Source organism: Dendrobates tinctorius, unplaced genomic scaffold (assembly GCF_039654945.1).
Source record: "Dendrobates tinctorius isolate UK_male_01 unplaced genomic scaffold, ASM3965494v1 ptg000081l, whole genome shotgun sequence".
Classification (NCBI taxonomy): Eukaryota; Metazoa; Chordata; class Amphibia; order Anura; family Dendrobatidae; genus Dendrobates; species Dendrobates tinctorius.
The window spans coordinates 18,383,771-18,392,500 of record NW_027361749.1 but is presented as its reverse complement, the minus strand read 5'-3'; positions in this window follow the sequence as shown (position 1 = coordinate 18,392,500).

The window sequence follows — 8,730 nt, the reverse complement described above, 5'->3', positions numbered from 1 at the left end:
TACAACATAGCCTATGACGCTCTCGGGGTCCAGACGTGTGACTGTGCAAAATTTTGTGGCTGTAGCTATGACGGTGCAGATGCCAATACATACATATACGTTTTCCCCATTATGTAGATAGGGGCAAAATTGTTTGGTGAATTGGAACGTGCGGGGTTAAAATTTCGCCTCACAACAAAGCCTATGACGCTCTTGGGGTCTTGACGTGTGACTGTGCCAAATTTTGTGGCTGTAGCTGCGACGGTGCAGATGCCAATCCCAGACATACATACATACATACACACACACATTGAGCTTTATATATTAGATTTCCATGCCGTGTGGTGATCCCCACTTTATAGCCTATACTTTTCTTCAGGTTGTGGTTGAACTATTGTTACTATAGGCTGGGGTTGAAACCCTTTTAGATTGTTCTGTGGTGCCCCCTCAATCTATATTGTGGTATAAGAAACATAAGACATAAGCCGTTGTCAGGGTACAAGCCAGAGGGTCGGAAAGCATGGTATCAGAAATGGAAAAACCAGAAGCAGAGTCCAGAGATCAAGTCGAGTCATGCAAGTCCAGGTAATCAGGGGCAGAAGGAACAGTAAAGGAATGCAGGTCAGAGGCACTAGCTTGGAAGCTTGCAGTATAGCTGACGCTGGCCCGCAGTCTGCAGAGGACTGAAATAGCCCAGTCACCTCCAGAATGAGGCAGAGGGGATTAACCCCTGCATGACCAGTCCAAAGAGAAGACAGCAGAAAACTCTGGACTGGAGCATGACAGGAATTATGGAAATTACATAATTTTTAGACATGTTTCTTACATGACACAAGGTTACGTTTTGCTCATGCTACTGTGACAGTCTGTATTGTCTAAATTGCTACCATGGCCTAAGCATTCTCTGAACTTCACTCCCATTGACCACATCTGTGACATCATTGATCGGCAATTGTAAAGGGAGATGCCAAGAGCAGATCTTGATGATTTGCATGACCACGTTCATTCAGCATGGCAGAACCATCCTCAGGCACCATTAATATCCTCATTAATGGCAGCCAAGGCATATAAGTGCTGGGATTCATGTGGTGCTCAATCTTGAAACTAAATAAATCAAGATAGTTTGAAAATTTGGTTTCAATTATTATGTATTTTGCATATCATTATCAGATTTCCTTGATCCTGTGATTTCCATAATTACTGACTTTTTCTTTTGGTTAGAGGTGAGCAAATATATTCAAGTACAATAGAATTCAACTTGCACTTTACAAGAATGCAGTGACTGAACTCGTGCTGGCACCGCTCCCGTGGCTGAAAACAAATGCTGCTGAGGAGCATTTCCTGCAGCATTCGGTTATGTGCTGTGTTAATGATATTAACCTGCAGATTAACCCCATATCTGCAGGTTAATAGCATTTTTGCTGCTCTCAGGTTCCCTTTAAATTCTTGGGTTATGAATACATTTTCAAGGAACTGTAGAAATATATATATATGTTTATATGTGTATATGTTTATACATATATATATCAGCAAGGGATCAAATAATTAATTCTTTCACTGTGTGATATATATATATATATATATATATATATATATACCCAATGAATGAAATAATTATTTGATTCCTTGCTGATTTTGTAAGTTTGCTCACTGACAAAGAGATGAACAGTCTATAATTTTAAGAGTAAGTTAATTTTAACATTGAGAGATAGAATATCAAAATTAAAATCCAGGAAATGAAATCACATTCTATCAATTATATACATTTATTTTCATTTTGCAGTGAGAAATAAGTATTTGATCCCTCTGGCAAACAAGACCTAATACTTGGTAGCAAAACCGTTGTTGACAAGCACAGCAGTCAGATGTTTTTTGTTGTTGATGATGAGGTTTGCACTCATTGCCACAGAAATTTTGATCCACTCCTCTTTGCAGATCATTTCTAAATCATTAAAATTTTGAGGCTGTCGCTTGGCAACTCAGAGCTTCAACTCCCTCCATAAGTTTTCTATGGGATTAAGGTCTCTAGATAGGCTAGGCCACTCCATGACCTTAATGTGCTGCTTTTTGAGCCAGTCCTTTTTTGCCTTGGTTATATGTTTTGAGTCATTGTCTTTCTGGAAGATCCAGCCACAACCCAGTTTTAATGTCCTGGCGGAGGGAAGGAGTTAGTCACTCAGGATTTTACGGTACATGGCTTCATCCAGTATCCCATTAATGAGGTGAAGTAGTCCTGTGCATTAAGCAGAGAAATACCCACAAAATGAAATGTTTCCACCTCCATGCTTGACAGTGGGGAAGGTGTTCTTTGGGTTATAGACAGCATTTCTCTTCCTGCAGACATGGCAAGTTAAGTTAATGCCAAAGAGCTCAATTTTTGCCTCATCTGACCACAGCACCTTCTCCCAATCACTCACAGTATCATCCAGTTGTTCATTGGCAGACTTCAGACGAGCCTGCACATGAGCATTCTTGAGCAGGGGGACCTTGCGATCACTGAAGGATTTTAAACCTTTATGGCGTAATGTTAGCAATGATTTTCTTGGTGACTGTGGTCCCAGGTGCCTTGAGATCATTAACAATTTCCCCCTGTGTAGATTAGGCTGATCTCTCACCTTCCTCATAATAAAGAATACACCAGGAGGTGAGATTTTGCATGGTGCCCCAGATTGATGTCAATTGACAGTCATTTTGTATTTCTTCCATTTTCTTACTATTGCACCAACATTTGCTTCCTTCTCATCCAGCGTCTTCCTTAAGACAGCCTTGTGCATGTCTATGATCTTGTCCCTGACATCCTTATAAAGCTCCTTGGTCTTGCCCATGTTGTAGAGATCAGAGTCTGACTGATTAATTGAGTCTGTGGACAGGAGTCTTTCATAAAGGTGCAAGACAGCTATCTTTGATGCAGGTAACGAGTTGATTAGGATAGTCTAACTGTTGGAGCCAGAATTATTAATGGTTGGTAGGGTTCAAATACTTATGTATCACTGCAAAATGGAAATTAATTTATATAATTTATATAATGCGATTTTCTGGATTTTAGTTCTGGTATTTTATCTATCAATGCTAAAATTAACCTACCCTTAAAATTTTACACTGTTTGTGTCTTTGCAAGTGGGCAAACTTACGAAATCAGCAAGGGATCAAATAATTATTTCTTTCACTGTATATACAGTACATATATATAGAATCATAGAATATTAGAGTTGGAAAGGACCTCCTGGGACATCTGGTCCAACCCCCTGCACAAAGCAGGATTCACTAAATCATCCCAGACAGACGTTTGTTCACCCTCTTTTTGAAGACTTCCATTGAAGGAGAACTCACCTCCTCTCGTGGTAGCCTATTCCACTCATTGATCACTCAAACTGTCAAGAAGCTTTTTCTAATATCTAATCTGTGTCTCCTCCCATTCAACTTCATCCCATTGCTTCTAGTCTTTCCTTGTGCAAATAAGAATAAATATGATCCTTCTACAATGTGACAGCCTTTATTTGTAGACACCTATTAAGTCTCATCTCAGTCTTCTCTTTTGCAAGCTAAACATTCCCAAATCCTGCAACCGTTCTTTATTGGAAATAGTTTGCAGACTGGTCACCATTCTGTTCGCATTTCTCTAAACTTGATCCAGTTTGTTGAAGTCTTTTTTAAAATGTGGTGCCCAAAACTGGGACAGTATTCCAGATGAGTTCTGACCAAAGAGGAGTAGAGGGCAATAATGACTTCACATGATCTAGACTATATGCTTCTATTAATATATCCTAGAATTGTATTTGCCTTTTTTGTTGCTGCATCACACTGTTGGCTCATGTTCAGTCTGTGATCTATTAGTAAACCCAAGTCTTTTTCACATGTGCTGTTGCTTAGCCCTATTCCTCCCATTCTGTATGTTATTTCATTTTTATTGCCCAGATGTAGTACTTTGCATTTTTCCCTGTTAAAAACCATTCTGTTAGTTGCTGCCCACTGCTCCAGTTTATTTATATCTTTTTGAATCCTCTCTTCTCTAGTATTAGTTATCCCTCCTAGCTTTGTGTCATCAGCAAATCTAATCAGTTTACCCTCAATTCCTTCATCTAAATCATTGATAAAGATGTTGAACTATACAGGGCCCAGGACAGAACCCTGTCGTACCCAACTTGAGACATTCTCCCAACTGGATGTGCAGCCATTTACGACCACTCTTTGGGTCCGATCACTAAGCCAGTTATGAATCCACCTAACAGTTGCCTTGTCCATTCCATACTTAGTCAGTTTTTCAATTGGGATTGTGTAAGATGCTTTGTCAAATGCTTTGCTGAAGTCAATATATACTATATCTACAGCATTTATCTGATCCACTCAGTCAGTGATTCTGTCATAGAAGGAAATTAAGTTAGTCTGACATGACATATTAGTTACAAACCCATGCTGACTCTGTTTAATCACTTCATTATTATCCAGGTACTTACATACATGTTGTTTAATAATTTGTTCAAAGATCGTTCCTGGTATAGAAGTCAGACTCACCGGCCTATAGTTCCCTGGGTCCACTTACTTCCCCTTTTTGAAGATAGGAACAAGATTTGCTCTTTTCCAGTCTTCTGGGGCTTCTCCTGTTCTCCAAGAGATTTCAAAGATTATGGAGAGTGGTTTTCTGCTATCTCCTTCAGTACTCTGGGGTGTAATTCATCTGGACCTGGAGACTTGAATTCATTAGGTTAGCTAAGTGTTTCATCACTATCTTTGTGTTTATAGATATCATGGATTCTTCTATTCCCTTATTAGGACAGTGAAGATCAGTTGATGTTACATTTAGTTTCTGAGAGAAAACAGATGCAAAATAGGAATTTAAAAGTTTGTTCTTCTCAACATCCTGTCTTACCATTTCATCATTTTCATCCTATAAAAATCCTATAGCATCTATGACTTTTCTTTTACTTTTGACATATCCCCAAAATCCTTTGTTACTGCTTTTGACATCTCTTGTAAGCCTTAATTCATTGTCAGCTTTAGTAATCTGATTTGTGCCCTTCAGGTTCTTCAGACAGCATTATATTCTTCTTTAAATATGCCTCCCTCTTTCCATTTGATAAACATTTCTTTCTTCTTTTTTAGCATGCGTTTAAGTTCTGTGTTCATCCATCCTGGTTTCCTTAAATGCTTCCCATTCTTCCATTTTTTCAGAATTGTTAGGCTAGTTTCACATTAGCGTTTTTTTGCGCAGCGCATCGGGCGCATAAAAAGCGCAAAGAAAAACGCAAAACAAACGCGCTTTTTTTAACGTCATGCGCACGCTGATGCGTCAAAAAAATGCAGCGTTGCTTTCGTTTTACATGTGTTTTTGCATGCGTTTGCGTTTTTTTATGCACATGCGTTTTTAGGTGTGTCATTTTTTCCATTGTCTAGAGAACATTCTAGACTTGTTTAACTCAAAAACGCATGCGCAAAAAAACGCAACCGTGCGCAAGACCATGCGCACGCATGCGTTCCCATAGACTTCAATGTGTTGTTTTTGCGCATTCCGTGTGCAAGCGTGCGCATGCGTTTTTTTGCCAAGACAGGGTGCACCAAAAAATGCAACATGTTGCGTCTGACGCGCCTGGCGCGAAAGACAAAAAAACGCATGCGCACGAAAACGCAAGTGTGCGCAAGACCATGCGCATGTCATGTCAAAAATAGGTGCGCAGTGCGCATGCGCACGGGTGCGCACGATGCGCTGCGCACAAAAGCGCAAATGTGAAACCAGCCTTAATGATTGTGCTGTGAGAATCTCGTTTTTCAACATTTCCCATACTTCCTGGACATTTTTGTCCTGAAGGATATCCAGCCATTGGATCCCTACAATTCTCTTTCTGAATCCCTTAAAATCTGATTTTCTGAAATCTAACCTTGACGTCTGAGGCTTTACAGGTCTTCCTCCTCTAGTTATCCAAAATTCTAAAATATCATGGTCGCTACCTCCTAGGGTCCCAGCCACTCTTACCTCCTCAACCATTTCCTCCCTGTTTATAAAGATTAGATCCAAGGTAGCAGTTCCCCTTGTTTTCTCCCCTACATTTTGGAACATAAAGTTGTCAGCAAGAGAGGATAAGAATTTTCTTGACCTGTTAGTTTTGCCTGAGAGAGATTCCTAACAAATGTCTGGATAATTGAAATCTCCCATGACCACTATGTCATATTTTTTCGAGAACTTGGCCATTTGATGCATAAAGAGTTCATCCATATTTTCAGCTTGCACAGGCAGCCTGTAGTAAATGCCTACAATGGTGTCCTTTCCATTGTTCTGTCCGTGTATTCTTACCCAAACAGTTTCCAAAGAACTCCCAGTCTCTGAAGCTTCATTATCTGTGCGCGTAACATACAATGCGACACCTCCTCCTCGTTTATCAAGTATGTTTCTTACAAATAAGTTGTATCCTTCTAGCCTTGCATTCCATTCCTGTGTATTGTCCCACCAAGTTTCAGTGATTCCAATGACATCATATTTTTTTTCCTGCGTTAGTAGTTCCAATTCTCCTTGTTTGTTGCCCATGCTTTGTGCATTCATATAGAAATATTTTAGTTTGTGATCGGTTTCTCTTTCTCCAATATTTTTATTATTTAGATTTTTTTGTCTTTGTTCTTTACTTCCACTTCTAATTGCAGAATTCTCAATAGTATTTGTCAGGTGCATGGCTTTTTCTGGCCCTTTGCTTCCCTTTCCACATTGTTCTAGTTTAAAGCTCTCTTACACACACACACAAACACACACACACATATATATATATATATATATATATACACAGTGGTTTCAGAAAGTATTCAGACCCCTTTAAATTTTTCAACCTTTGTTTCATTACAGCCATTTGTCAAATTCACAAACGTTCATTTTTTCTCTCATTAATTTATACTCTGCACCCATCTTGACTTAAAACCCCCCAGAAATGTAGGAGTTTTTGCAAATGTATTCAAAAATAAAAACTGAAATATCACATGGTCATAAGAATTCAGACCCTTTGCTCTGTATTGAGTAGAAGCACCCTTTTGAGCTAGTACAGCCATGAGTCCTCTTGGGAATGATGCAACAAGTTTTTCATGCCTTGATTTTTGGGGATCCTCTGCCATTCTTCCTTGCAGAAAACCCGCAATGGTGTCAGAAATAACTTAAATCTCACAAGAGTAATAATAAATCAAAAATATCTAAAAATCAACAAATGAACGTCAGACATTGCTTTTCAACCATGCTTCCACAAACTCAAACTCATGAAATTGACCTGGACAGAATTAATTGTACCCTTAACTTAATATTTTATTATACAACCTTTTGAGCCAATCATTGCAATCAAACGATTCCTGTAACTGTCAATGAGACTTCTGCACCTCTTGACAGTTATGTTGGTCCATTCCTCAAGAGCAAACTGTTCCAGTTGTATTGGGTTTGAAGGTTGCCTTTTTTCAGACAGCATGTTTCAGCTCTTTCCAAAGATGCTCAATAGGATTTAGGTCAGGGCTCATAGAAGGCCACTTCAGAATAGTCCAATGTTTTCCTCTTAGCCATTCTTGGGTGTTTTTAGCTGTGTGTTTTGGTTCATTAGAATCCCTTAATAGTCTTGAGATTTCATTGTTGCCTGCACAGATTCTAGACACCCTGTGCCAGTTGCAGCAAAGCAGGCCAAGAACATAACAGAGCCTAATCCATGTTTCACAGTAGAGACAGTGTTCTATTCTTGATATGCTTCATTTTTACATCTGTGAACATAGAGCTGATGTGCCTTGCCAAAAAGTTCCATTTTTATCTCATCTGTCCATAGGACATTCTTCCAGAAGCTTTCTGGCTTGTCAACATGTAGTTTGGCAAATTCCAGCCCGGCTGTTTTATGATTTTTTTTCAACAATGGTGTCCTCCTTGGTCGTCTCCCATAAAGTCCACTTTGGCTCATACAACTACGGATGGTGCGATCTGACACTGATGTTCCTTGAGCTTGAAGTTCACCTTTAATCTGTTTAGAAGTTTTTCCGGGCTGTTTTACCATTCGTATTATCCGCCTTTTTGATTTGTCATCAATTTTCCTCCTGAGGCCATGTCCAGGGAGATTGGCTGCAGTCCCATGGAGCTTAAATTTCTGAATAATATGTGCAACTATAGTCACAGGAACATCAAGCTGCTTGGAGATGGTCTTAGAACTTTTACTTTTGACATGTTTTTCTATCATTTTCTTTCTAATCTCCTGAGACAACTCTTTCCTTTGCTTCCTCTGGTCCATGTTGAGTGTGATACACACTATGTCACGAAACAGCACAGTGAGTATCTGTAGCCCTCTATACAGGCCCACTCACTGATTCCAAGAATGTAGACACCTTTGATGCTAATTAGTGGACACACCTTGATTTAACATATGCCCTTTGTCACATTATTTTCAGGGGTACCATTATTTCTGTCCAGGCCTATTTCATGAGTTTTATTTTTTTTTTAAATTCTGTGGAAGCATGGTTGAAAAGCAATGTCTGACTTTCATTTGTTAATTTTCATAGATTTTTAATTTATTACTTTTGTCAGATTCAAGTTATTTCTGTCACCATTGTGGGTTTTTCTGTTATTAAACAAGGGGTATCAAAAATTTTGACCACATATGTAGCTTAGAGTCATCATCTTGATAAGACTTTACCCACAAAAAACAACCTTGTATGCCTTCAGAGTCCTCCTGGACGGAGAAAGAAAAATGTTGTGAAGTAGAAGCAGAGAGTTGTGGTCATGGGGGATTCCCAAGAGAAATGTGCTGTCTTCCA